Source organism: Vulpes lagopus, chromosome 15, assembly GCF_018345385.1.
Source record: "Vulpes lagopus strain Blue_001 chromosome 15, ASM1834538v1, whole genome shotgun sequence".
Classification (NCBI taxonomy): domain Eukaryota; kingdom Metazoa; phylum Chordata; class Mammalia; order Carnivora; family Canidae; genus Vulpes; species Vulpes lagopus.
The window spans coordinates 33,008,906-33,022,817 of NC_054838.1; the positions used below are offsets into that span (position 1 = coordinate 33,008,906).

Below are 13,912 nucleotides of genomic sequence, written 5' to 3' on the forward strand. Positions count from 1 at the left end.
ATAAATATTTTTTGTATATTTTTTTATTGGAGTTCAATTAGCCAACATATAGCATAACACCCAGTGCTCATCCCATCAGGTTCCCCCCTCAGTGCACATCACCCAGTCACCCCAACCCCCCACCCCCTCCCTTTCCACTACCCCTTGTTCATTTCCCAGAGTTGGGAGTATCTCATGTTCTGTCATCCTCACTGATGTTTTCACTCATTTTCTCTCCTTTCCCCTATAATTCCTTTCACTATTTTTCATATTCCCCAAATGAATGAGACCATATAATGTTTGTCCTTCTCCAATTGACTTATATCACTCAGCATAATACCCTCTAGTTCCATCCACATCGGGGTGCAGGTGTCCCGGTGTTTCACTGCATCTGTATCTTTAGGGTAAATCCCCAACAGTGCAATTGCTGGATCGTAGGGCAGTTCGTTTTGTAACTCTTTGAGGAACCTCCACACAGTTTTCCAGAGTGGCTGCAAAGTTCACATTCCCACCAACAGTGCAAGAGGGTTCCCCCTTTCTCCACATCCTCTGCAACCATTGTTTCCCATATTATTAATTTTCCCCATTCTCACTGGTGTGAGGTGGTATCTCATTGTGGTTTTGATTTGTACTTCCCTGATGGAAAGTGATGCAGAGCATTTTCTCATGTGCGTGTTGGACATGTCTATGTCTTCCTCTGTGAGATTTCTGTTCATGTCTTTTGCCCATTTCATGATTGGATTATTTGTTTCTTTGGTGTTGAGTTTAAGGAGTTCTTTATAGATCTTGGATACTAGCCTTTATCTGATAGGTCATTTGCAAATATCTTCTCCCATTCTGTAGGTTGTCTTTTAGTTTTGTTGACTATTTATTTGGCTGTGCAGAAGCTTTTTATCTTGATGAAGTCCCAATAGTTCATTTTTGCTTTTGTTTCTCTTGCCTTCATGGATGTATCTTGCAAGAAGTTACTGCAGCCAAGTTCAAAAAGGATGTTGCCTGTGTTCTCCTCTAGGATTTTGATGGATTCTTGTCTCACATTTAGATCTTTTATCCATTTTGAATTTATCTTTGTGTATGGTATAAGAGAATGGTCTAGTTTCATTCTTCTTCATGTGGATGTCCAATTTTCCCAGCACCATTTATTGAAGAGATGTCCTTTTTCCAGTGGGTAGTCTTTCCTGCTTTGTCAAATATTAGTTGACCATACAGTCGAGTGCCCATCTCTGGATTCTCTATTATATTCCATTGATCTGTGTCTGTTTTTTTTTTTTTCCAAAAAAATGTAGCTTTTTTATTCAATTATTCACAGGAGAGAATATAATCTGTTGTTACAAAAAGTTACTTCATAGGCCATTCCCAGAATATGACAATAGCTTAGGTAAAATATTGCTTTTTAGTTATATTCATAAGAATAGGACTTTATCTGTACAAAGATGACAAGGAAGAGAAGGAAGAGGAATAGGAGAAAGAGGAGAAGGAAAAGAGGAAAAGCCCTTCAACAGTACCATATCCTTAAAACAGAGTCAAGTCTTCAACTTGGTTTTCCCACCCAGAGTTCATCCCCCAACACCCTCCAGAGCACATCAGAAAATGCAACGAACTCTGTAGAGACTAGGACCACATTCAAACTTTTTTTGAAAGTAACCTTAATGAATACTCTCATTTTTTTAAAAAAGATCAAACTAGGTTACTTCTTAAAGTGTGTCATTCAGCAAGATCCAATGAACTTGGTGTCCAATTTCAAGCTATTTTTTTTCTTTTCTCAAAAATCTTCCTGAAAATATACTCAAATATAGAACTTGTCTCATTTCCATCTATATGTATTGTAATAAAAATGTACTTATTTCATTTGAGAGAGTTTGGTTATAAAGAGTAGCTGAATGGTAAAAAACCAATCTCGTGGTCTTCATTTTTCTGCGCTCTATGCCCTCATTTTAATCTAACAACTATAATCCAATTAAGTTCACTCCAAAAATCTTTTTTAAACTATAACTTAAGATGTATATTGTTTTTGGGGGTTTTTTAGAGAGGAAGAGAGAGAGCAGGAAATTTGGGTAGAGGGAGAGAGGGAATCTTAAGCAGACTCCACGCCCAGCACAGAGCCCAATGTGGGGCTCAATCTCATGACCCTGATATCATGACCTGAGCTTAAATCCAGAGTCAGATGCTCAACCAAATGAGCCACCCAGGCACCCTTAGATGTATATTAAGTTTTTAAAAAGCAGTGTCTTTAAGAAACTTCAAAATATGGGAGTGGAGGACTTTCAATTCTCCTTTCTTAATTACAATTTCATAATTGGGGCAGAACCCCGTGCCATGAAAAGGGAAATTCTCCCTCCTTTATGCATTTTCTCAGGAAGATTCCCTTGTATAAAAAGAGAATTTCCTAAATAAACTAATATGTCTCTGTATGCATCTAAACAAACACAAATATACAATAAAGTCCAGTGACATTTCACTCTTCTACCATAGTGATGTTTTCAAATATTTGGTAGAATCCAGAAGCAATTGAGTAGCTGCTTCACGGCAATGTCTTTTGATTAGTTAATTTAAATCTTCATTCAAAAATGAATCCTCTTGTAAAACTTCATTCTTTCTTTTGGAACTTGAAGATTCAACGGGAGGATTGAATGTCATTGCAGCCATGCTGTAGGTCTCAAAGAGTTCTGCAGCAGATCTCTGGCTCAACTCTGGCTTGAGCGCTACTGAGCCTTCAGAGGGGGCTCCAGCCATCAGGTGGGCCGCAAATCTCCGCATGATGGGATGGTAATGTCTCTGCAGTGCATGCAATTCCCAAAGCTCAGTGTTCTGAGCATTACAGTACTCGGGCTCATCCAACTCAGGAAGGAAAACCCCACTGCCCTGAGATTCACTGTCAAGTAACAGATCTGTTTTTCGGAAAGTGTACATTAATATTCTGTTAGTTGCTAAAATGCCAAAGCTTGAATTTGGAAGAACATGAAGAACAAGGGTACAAAGACGCTTGATGAAGGCAAGGGCTCTCTGCTGAGAAACCTGCTTTCTGCACTTTGTTAGCATGACATCAAGGCACTGGAGTACAATCGCGACAACTTCATTGGTAGCACCTGCATGTAACTTAAATAGTGTTTTATATAGATGTGTATAGAATTTCCTCGGATCAATATTCAGAACATCACCTTGCCCAGAAAGCATATGCAAAGCAGTCTGGACACAGGCTTTCTCGATAGCTTAGGTCGCCAGACTCAATGAGAGCATGAAGTACTACTAATAAATCATCAAAAAACTCCACTTTTATAAGGTGAGCCAACTTGGCAAGGCCTTCTAGAACTGCTGGCAGGAGAGGTGACACTCTGGGCCTTCTTCAATATTCTGAAGTAGGTTACAAACACAATATTCAGAGTCTCCATGTGCAGTTTAAGTTTTCTCTCTGTGTTCTCTGAAGCTTCTGCCTCCAGAAGCTCTCGCTCTAGTTTCTCTTCTGCTTTCTTCCACTTTTTTTGCATTCTTGATAGAGTTTTTCTCTTTTCCTTGAAAGTCATGAACTTTTTTGGTTTATTAATGTCCTCTATATCTTTTATCACTTCTACTTCCTTGATTCTTAAGCACAAGAATGTCTTTAACATCTCTGTCCTATCTTCATAATTTCTGCCCTTCACAACACCAGAAATAACTTTAATCACACCATGGGAAGCTTGGCCTAATTTATCTTGCTTAAACAATTTCCTTACTGCCTCACAACACATTCCAGAGATCGACTTTGACACGTCATTCATGAGAGGGACAATCAATACAATGATGTTGTTGTGAAAGTTGAAATGAGGTAGTGACACCCAACAGCTCACACAGGCTCTTCACAGCCACTTCCGCCAGTCCTTTGTAGGCTGTTAAAGAAACTACATTACTTTTCTTCAGTTCCTTTGCTTCCAGTCTTTAACCATTTGCTCCATGTTTTCCAAATAAAATTTACATTGGCTAACCAGGCCTTGTTCAAATTATCTTAATTTTGGGGTTTCTTTGCGGATCTTGGTGGATTTTTCTGCTTCTGAGGGATCGTATTTTATATGAAGGAGTAATGTCTTTAACTAACTCCATCAGGAAAACTATCACCAGCTTTTGAACAGTAACAGCCACATCAGGATCCTGTTCCATCAGCATAGAACGTAGTTCTTTCAATTTTTTAATATTAGTTTCTGGATCTGATAATATGGCAGATGCCAAAGCTGCAATATGCATTTTCTTCTTCTATGGCTTCTTCCTTCTTTCAATTACATGTTCTTCTAATGTCAGTTCTCGAATGGGATCTTCAACAATCTCTTCCTCAAGTTCCACCTCTTCTTGATCCTCTTCATCTTGGTTATTGTCAATAACTTGCTTCTCCCTGGTCTGTGGGATTATACCACTTTTATCTTTGATGGGAAGCAAGTGAATCAGTTCCTTCTCTGGTGCAGTTTGCAGAGTTCTTGGTATTTTTTCATATTTATCTATAACATGCTCATGCTTTCGTTTCTTGGAGTGAACAGGTTCACTAGAAGAAAGATCTCTCGTTAGAAAAGAGGCTCTTTGTCCTAACTCTATCATTAACTGCAAGTCATCTTCATTCATCATATCCAAAGGAAGTGCTTCCTCTTCTTCCTCCTCTTTCCTCTCAATTCTTTTACCTGGTCTTTTCTCCTTCAGGTCCTCCAGTGGGATCGGTTTCTTAGACACAGCATCCTTTACAGCTTGCCTTAGTTTCCTCTGTTCTTTTCAGTACTTCTAGAGAGTGCTTTGTGGTTTAAATTGCTTATTTTTCAGCTTGTTTTAAAGTCTGACTTTACTAGTCTTTAGAAACATCCAAAAGCTTAGGATCTGTTTTTCATTTCTTCTCTCCAGTCTCCAAGGGTGAGGCATCCCCATTTATGTTCAAAACCAATATCTATGTGTCTGTTTTTGTGCCAGTACCACACTGTCTTGATGACCACAGCTTTGTAGTACAACCTGAAATCTGGCATTATGATGCCCCCAGCTATGGTTTTCTTTTTCAATATTCCCCAGGCTATTTGGGGTCGTTTCTTATTCCACAAAAAACTTAGGATGATTTGTTCCAACTCTCTGAAGAAAGTCCATGGTATTTTGATAGGGATTGCATTAAATGTGTAAATTGCCTTGAGTAGCATTGACATTTTCACAATTTTAATTCTTCCAATCCATGAGCATGGAATAGTTTTCCATCTCTTTGTGTCTTCCTCTTTCAGAAGTGTTCTGTGTCTTTTAGGATATAGATCCTTTAGCTCTTTGGTTAGGTTTATTCCTAGGTATCTTATGCTTTTGGGTGCAATTGTAAATGGGATTGACTCCTTAATTTCTCTTTCTTCAGTCTCATTGTTAGTGTATAGAAATGCCACTGACTTCTGGGCATTGATTTTGTATCCTGCCACACTGCCAAATTGCTATATGAGTTCTAGCAATCTTGGGGTGGAGTCTTTTGGGTTTTCTATGTACAGTATCATGTCATCTGCGAAGAGGGAGAGTTTGACTTCTTTTTTGCCAATTGGAATGCCTTTGATTTCTTTTTGTTCCTTGATTGCTAAGGTTAGGACTTCTAGTACTATGTTGAATAGCAGTGGTGAGAGTAGACATCCCTGTCGTGTTTCTGATCTTAGGGGAAAGGCTCCCAGTGTTTCCCCACTGATAATGATATTTGCTGTGGGCTTTTCATAGATGGCTTTTAAAATGCTGAGGAATGTTCCCTTTATCCCTACACTCTGAAGAGTTTTGATCAGGAATGGATGCTGTATTTTGTCAAATTTTTTCTCTGCATCTATTGAGAGATCATTTGGTTCTTGTTTTTTCTCTTGCTGATAGGATCAATTACATTGATTGCTTTATGAGTGTTGAACCAGCCTTGCATCCCAGGGATAAATCCCACTTGGTCATGGTGAATAATCTTCTTAATGCACTGTTGGATCCTATTGGCTAGTATCTTTTTGAGAATTTTTGCATCTGTGTTCATCAGGGATATTGGTCTATTCTCCTTTTTAGTGGAGCCTTTGGTTTTGGAATTAAGATGATGCTGGCCTCATAGAAAAAGTTTGGAAGTATTCTATCCCTTTCTATCTTTCGGAATAGCTTTAGTAGAATAGGTATTGTTTCTTCTATAAACATTTGATAGAATTCCCCAGGGAAGCCATCTGGCCCTGGACTTTTGTGTCTTGGGAGGTTCCTGATGACTGCTTCAATTTCCTCCCTGATTATCAGCCTGTCCAGGTTTTCTATTTCTTCCTGTTCCAGTTTTGGTAGTTTGTGGTTTTCCAGAAATGCGTCCATTTCTTCTAGATTGCCTAATTTATTGGCATATAGCTGCTCATAATAAGTTTTTTAAATTGTATTTCCTTGGTATTGGTGGTGATCTCTCCTTTTTCATTCATGATTTTATTAATTATATTCTTTTCTCTTTTGTTTTAGTAAGGCTGGCTAATGGTTAGTCTATCTTATTAATTCTTTCAAAGAACCAACTCCTGGTTTTGTTGATCTGTTCCACAGTTCTTCTGGTTTCTATTTCATTGAGTTCTGCTCAAATCTTTATTAACTCTCTTCTTCTGCTGGGTGTAGTTTTTATTTTCTATTGTTTCTCCAGTTCCTTTAGGTGCAAGGCTAGATTGTATATTTGAGTTTTTTCCAGTTTTTGGATGGATGCTTGTATTGTGATGCATTTCCCTCTCAGGACTGATTTTGCTGTATCCCAAAGATTTTGAATGGCTGTATCTTCATTCTCATTAGTTTCCATGAATCTTTTTAATTCTTCTCTAATTTCCTGGTTGACCCTTTCAATTTTAGCAGGATGCTCTTTAACCTCCATGTGTTTGAATTTTTTCCAAACCTCTTCTTGTTGTTTAGTTATAGTTTCAAAGTGGTCTGAAATGCTCTTTAACCTCCATGTGTTTGAATTTTTTCCAAACCTCTTCTTGTTGTTTAGTTATAGTTTCAAAGTGGTCTGAAATGGTCTGAAAATATGCAGGGGACAATCCCAATCTCGTGGTATTGGTTAAGATCTGATTGGTGATCTAGTATATGGACTATTCTGGAGAAAGTTCCATGTGCACATGAGAAGAATGTGTATTCAGTTGCATTTGGATGTAAAGTTCTGTAAATATCTGTGAAATCCATCTGGTCCAGTGTATCATTTAAAGCTCTTGTTTCTTTGGAGATGTTGTGCTTAGAAGATCTGTCCTTTACAGAAAGCGCCATGTTAAAGTCTCCCACGATTAGTGTATTATTATCTAAGTATGTCTTAACTTTGGTTATTAATTGATTGATATACTTGGCAGCTCCCACATTAGGGGCATAAATATTCATTATTGTTAGGTCCTCTTGTTGGATAGATCCTTGAAGTATGATATAGTGTCTTTCTTCATCTCTTACTACAGTCTTTGGGACAAACTTTAATTTATCTGACATGAGGATGGCTACCCCTGCTTTCTTTTGAGGAAAATTTGAGTGATAAATGGTTCTCCAACCTTTTATTTTCAGGCTGGAGGTGTCTTTCTGTCTAAAATGAGTCTCTTGCAGACAACAAATAGATGGGTCTTGTTTTTTTATCCAGTCTGAAACCTTGTGCCTTTTGATGGGATCATTAAGCCCATTCACGTTGAGAGTTACTATTGGAAAAATATGAATTTAGTGTCATATTACCTCTTCAGTTCCTGTTTTTGTGATCATTTCTTTGGACTTCCTCTTTCTTTTACAGATTCCCCCATAGTATTTCTTGAAGAGCTGGCTTGGTGGCCACATATTCTTCCATTTTCTGCCTATCTTGGAAGCTCTTGATCTCTCCTATTCTGAATGAGAGCCTTGCTGGATAAAGTATTCTTGGCTGCAGGTTCTTCTCATTTAGGACCCTGAATATATCCTGCCAACCCTTTCTGGCCTGCCAGGTCTCTGTGGAGAGGTCTGCTGTTAAACTAATACTTCTCCCCATATAGTTGGGGATCTCTTTTCTCTTGCCACTTTAAGGATTTTCTCTTTATCTTTGGAATTTGCAAGTTTCACTATTAAATTTCAAGGTTTTGAATGGTTTTTATTGATTTTCAGGGGATCTCTCTATCTTCTGGATCTGAATGCCTATTTCCCTCCCCAAATTAGGGAAGTTCTCAGCTATGATTTGTTGAAATATGTTTTCTGGTCCTCTGCCCTTTTCGGCGTCCTCTGGAACCTCAATTAAACGTAGATTTTTTTCCTTCTGAGGCTGTCATTTATTTCCCTTAACCTATCCTCATGGTCTTTTAATTGTTTTTCTCTTTTTTCCTCAGCTTCCTTCCTTGCCATCAACTTGTCTTCTATGTCACTCACCTGTTCTTCTACCTCATTAACTGTCATCGTTAGGACCTCCAGTTTGGATTGCATCTCATTTAATTGATTTTTAATTTCTGCCTGATTAGATCTAAATTCTGCAGTCGCGAAGTCTCTTGAATCCTTTATGCTTTTTTCTAGAGCTACCCGTAGGTTTATAATTGTGTTTCTGAATTGGCTTTCTGACATCGAATTGTAATCCAAATTCTGTAACTCTGTGGGAGAGAGGACTGTTTCTGATTCTTTCTTTTGTGGTGAGTTCTTTTTTCTAGTCTTTTTGCTCAGTGCAGAGAGGCTAAAAACAAGTTGTACTGGAAAAAGGAAGAAAAAAAGAGAAAAGAGGGAAAAACAAAGAACAAAAAACCAAAACAAAAACAAAAACAAGAGGGGTATCCTCTGGTTCTATATACTGGTAAATTCATCTACTCCCCTGGAGCTTTCTAGCACTGCTAGGTCAAGAACTTGCTCTTCCCCTGTCCTTCCAGCTGGTCTTCTGGGGGAGGAGCCTGCTGTGCTGATTCTCTGGTGTGTGCTCCTGGGGGAGCTGCCCCGCCCCCTGCCAGGTGCAGGGCTCGGTGGGAGCTGTTTTTCTTGTGAGGCCCCTGCTCCCTGGTGACCCTGCTCCGTCCCCAGGCACAGGGTAACACCAGGAGGAACAAGACTGGCTCGGCCAGGTCTCCCGCCCTGAAGTCAGCTCCCGCAGTAACTACCACAGCTCCCAGTCCGCAGGGGCCTGCATGCTCCGGGGGTGTAGGCGCCGATCTGCACAGCTCGGGGCCACCCGGCAGCAGGAGCGTCCTTGCTGTCCTGTGTCCTCCCCACCTCCACCTGTCCCAGGGGGAGCACAGGGTCCTGGGATGTGTCCCCCGGCGTCCTGGGCTCTGGGGCCTGAGCTGCTGGAATCACACTCCTGGGGCCGCCCAGCCCCGTCCGCGCGGAGCCACCGTTGAGCTGCTCCCCGGGCCCCCCCCAGCCCTTTAGGGAGCTCGGCTGGTGGTGTGTGGCGTGCCCTCCCCTGGGGGCACCTCCTATGTTAGTGACCCCGGGAACCTGGGGCTCCACTGCCCATCCCGGGATCCTGCCCGCGTTCCCTGGAGCGCCTTTCCATCCAGGAAGATTTTTAAAGTTCCTGCTTCTCTGGGACTGGGCTTTCCTGTCCTGGGGGCAGTCGTGGCTGGGCCTTAGCCCGGCTCCTCGCGGGGTGGGGGTGGGGGGGTGCCCTCTGCCACTGGATTCTTTATTTTTTTTCTGTCTTCCTACCTTGTTAGAAGCGCGAACTCTTCTCACTGTAGCATTCCAGCTGTTCTCTCTTTAAATCTCAGGCCGAATTCGTAGGTTTTCAGGATGATTTGAAAGTTATCTAGGTAAGTTGGTGGGGACAGGTGACTTAGGGACCCTACTCCTCCACCATCTTGCCCCGCCCCTCTGATCTATAGATTTAATACAATCCAAATCAAATCTCAATAAGTTATTTTTGTGATATCAATAAACTTATTCCGAAGTTTATATGGGAAAAAAGAAGACCCAGAGGAGTCAACACAATTTTGAAGGAGAAGAACAAAGTTGGAGAATTGACACTACCCAACTTTAAGACTTACTAGATAACTACAGTCATCAAAACAATGTAGTGATGGTAAAAATACAAAATAAACCAACCAATGAAAACCTCACAACAGATCAGAATAGAGAACCCACCAAAAATAAACTCATAGACTGACGTAAATATAGTATACAGATCTTTAACAAAGCATCAAACTCAATACAAGAAGCAAAGACAGTCTTTTCAACAAGTAGTACTAGAATAACTGGAAAGCCACATGACAAAACAAAATCAGAATCTGGACACAGGCCTTACCCTTTTCACAAAAACTAATTTGAAATGGACCATAGACCTAAATATGAAATGCAACATATCAAAACTCCTGAGAGAGAGCATAGAAGAAAATCTAGTTGACCTTGGATAAGGCGATGACTTTTTAGATACAACACCAAAGGCATAATCCATAAAAGAAAGAATTGATAAACTGGACTTGATTAAAACTAAAAAATTCTGCTCCAAAAAAGACCATGTTAAGAGAATGAGAAGATGTACCACAGACTAGGTGAAACTATTTTCAAAAGACACATATGTTACCTAAAATATACAAAAAACTTTCTAAATGCAACAAGAAAATGAACCACCAGATTTAAATGGGCAAAAGACCTGACACCTTGCAAAGGAGATGCATAGATATGAGGTTTTTATGTAAAAGATGTTCAACAGCATTATCATTAGGAAACTGCAAATTAAAATAACAGTAAGATACCACTATGTATCTATTGGGATGGCTAAAATCCAAAACACTGATAACACCAAATGCTGATAAGGATGTGAAGCAGCAGGAACTGTCATTCATTGCTGGTAGGAATATAAAATGGTATAGCCACATTGGAATACAGTTTGGCAATTTCTTACAAAGCTATTACCATATGATACAGCAACTGTATCCCTTGTTATTTACCCAAAGGAGCTGAAAACTTACATCAACACAAAAACCTACACATGGATGTTTATAACTATGTTTTTTTAAACATTTTATTATTCATTTATTCATGAGAGACACAGAGAAAGAGGCAGAGACACAGGCAGAAGGAAAAGCAAGCTCCATGCAGGGAGCCCAATGCAGGACTCAGGATCCCAGGACCTCAGGATCACCCCCTGGGCTGAAGGCAGGTGCTAAACCACTGAGCCACCCAGCTGTCCCTGTTTATAGCTATTTTATACATGATTACCAAAACATGGAAACAACCAAGATATCCTTCAGTACCTGTATAGATTTTTTTAAAATGTGGTACATCCAGACAACACAATATCATTCAGTGATAAATTGAGATGAACTATCAAGCCATGAAAAGACTTAGAGAAACCTTAAATGCATACTACTAAGTGAAGGAAGCCTATCTGAAAAAGCTACATACTATATGATTCCAACTAAATGACATTTTGGAACAGGTGAAAATATGGAGATAGGGCCTGGGAGTAGAGAGAGCAGAAAGTTGAATAGGCTGAGTGCAGGGGATTCTTAGGCCAGTGAAGCTAATTTGTATGATATTATAATGGTGGATACATACCATTCATTTGTCAAAGCCCATAGAATTTACAACATCAAGAGACTATACAAACCCCATAGAATATACAACAACAAGTGACTCCTAAGGTAAAGTATGGACTTTGAGTGCTAAGGATATGTCAATGTAGGTTCATTGATTGCAACAAATGTTTCTCTGTAGTGCAGGATGTTGACAGTAGAGAAGGTTGCATGCATGGAGCAAATCTCTGTGCCTTTTCAATTTTGCCCTGAACCTAAAACTATTCTTTAAAAAATGGCTTTTTTGGGCAGCCTGGCTGGCTCAGCGGTTTAGCACCACCTTCAGCCCAGGGCCTGATCCTGGAGTCGCGGGATTGAGTCCCATGTCAAGCTCCCTGCATGGAGTCTGCTTCTCCCTCTGCCTGTGTCTCTGCCTGCCTCTCTCTCTCTCTCTCTCTCTCTCTCTCTCTCTCCCTCATGAATATATAAATAAAATCTTTTAAAAAAGACTTTAAAAATGTTTTTTTAATTATGCTAAGACTACTTTTTAGGTTGCTATGAAAATTAGATCTAACACCCCCACAAAGTATCATGTGCAGAGTCTTGCTGGCACATCATAGCCGCCCACTAAATGTGGGTATGAAAGATTTTTTTTTATTTTTTTAAAGATTTTATTTATTTACTCATGAGAGACAGAGAGAGGCAGAGACACAGACACAAGGAGAAGCAAGCTCCATGCAGGGAGGCTGATGCAGGGGTCGACCCCTGGTCTCCAGGTCAGGCCCTGGGCTGAAGGCAGGTGCCAAATCACTGAGCCACACAGGCATCCCAGATAGTATTAAATCAACCTTAATAGACCTTCCTTTTCCTCTTGATTCATATTTTATAGATAATTCAAATTCCCTTCAGAGGAATTTTCTTGACTCCAGATTTCCCCATAGCTAAGGAGTATCAATTTGAAATTTCCTCATTAAAATATGATATTGATTCTTTTCCATCTATATTAATAGACCACAATGGTAGTAAAAGCCCATACCTTGACACCTAGGTGTTGAAGCTTTTCTTGTCTACAGTTTCTACTTGAGAATTAGAAAAGTGTTTGTTTGTTTTCTTTTTAATCTTGGATCCTTAATTGTCATCAATTAAAACAACTGGATGTATGTCCCAGCACTTTCTTCCATGACCCTGGGCTAGTCACTGAACATCTCTGTACCTCTGTTTCCTTCCTTTTGAAATGAGGTCATGATATTACTGTCAGAAATAAAAGAAGGTAACAGTAGGACACTAAAAGCCTATGGGGACTCAGGGAAAAAGACCAAAAAAAAAAACTATTAGCCAGGCATAGTAACCCTAAGGCCTTGGCAATTTCTCTACAACTTCATAACTTTTCCTAGAATGTAGCATTCTATCCTGTCCTTGTAGTATTCAGTAGCACAGTACAGTGAAAAAAACAACATACTTTCAAGTTTGACAGACCTGTTCCTTACCATGTGACCATGTAACCTTGGGTATGTAACTTTTCTGAGCCTTGGTTTCTCACTTGCAAGCTGATGATGATAATAACTATCCCACTAGGTTTCCATGAACATTAAAGAATAAATAGCATGGTTATGTTCAATATTCCTTATTTTTTCCTGTATTAATGAAAATCAGAGGACCTTCCAATATTTTGCTTTGTTTTCAGGCAGATGAACAAAAAGGGTGCTGAATGATTGATTATCCTCAAGGTTGCAGGGGGAAAAAAGAGGTGATTAGATTGAGTTCCTGAGGTCGTAAAATCATAAGAACAGGATACAAGCAAACAAGACAAAAAAAATTGCTCATCTGGTTAGCTTATAGTATGGTTTTCCAATATGGTGGTAGCCATTTAAGCAAATTTGCAATATAAGAATTTGATGATTTTGAGTCCCTTCCTATAATAATACCTAAGTAATATTTCCAAATATATCCACGTTCTAATCCCTGGAACCTGTGAATGTGCTGGCAAGAGAACGTGTAGATGTGATTAAATTAAGGATCTTGAGATAAGGAGATTAATCTGGATTGTCCAGACGGACCCTAAATGTAATCTTAAATGTTGTTATAAGGAGTTAAGGAGATATTTGATTACACAAGGGGAGATGGTGATCTGATGATAGAAGCAGAGACTGGAGTGATGTGCTCTGAGAGGAAGCACAAGTCACATAAACACTAAAAGCTAAAAAATGATGCAATAAAACACATTCTCCCCTGCAAAGCCTCCAGTCCTGCCTTCAGCTTGCCTTTTAGTCCCCTGAAACTGATTTCTGATTCCTGACCTCCAGAACTAAGAGAATACATTTGTATAGTTTTACCACTAAGTATTTGTGACAGTAGAAACAGAAACCTCTCTTTATGAAACACAGTTCTAACACAATGAAACAAAGTCCAACAGGCAAAGCAAAGCAGTAGTGATTGGAGATAGACTTTAGAGGCCTTAAGAGATCATGAACTCTGGTTTTATCATGCAGAGTTCTCAGAAAAGAAGGAGGAAACCTCCTGACCAGCAGTCAAGTGCTGAGTCCCAGGCCCTGATG

The 13,912-nt window shown here is 39.7% G+C and overlaps 1 pseudogene; it reads right to left on the reverse strand.

Annotated features, from left to right (window-relative positions):
- Nucleotides 1-2,442: 2,442 nt before the first annotated feature.
- Nucleotides 2,443-4,857, reverse strand: LOC121476190 (annotated as a pseudogene).
- Between the last annotated feature and the right edge of the window lie 9,055 nt (nt 4,858-13,912).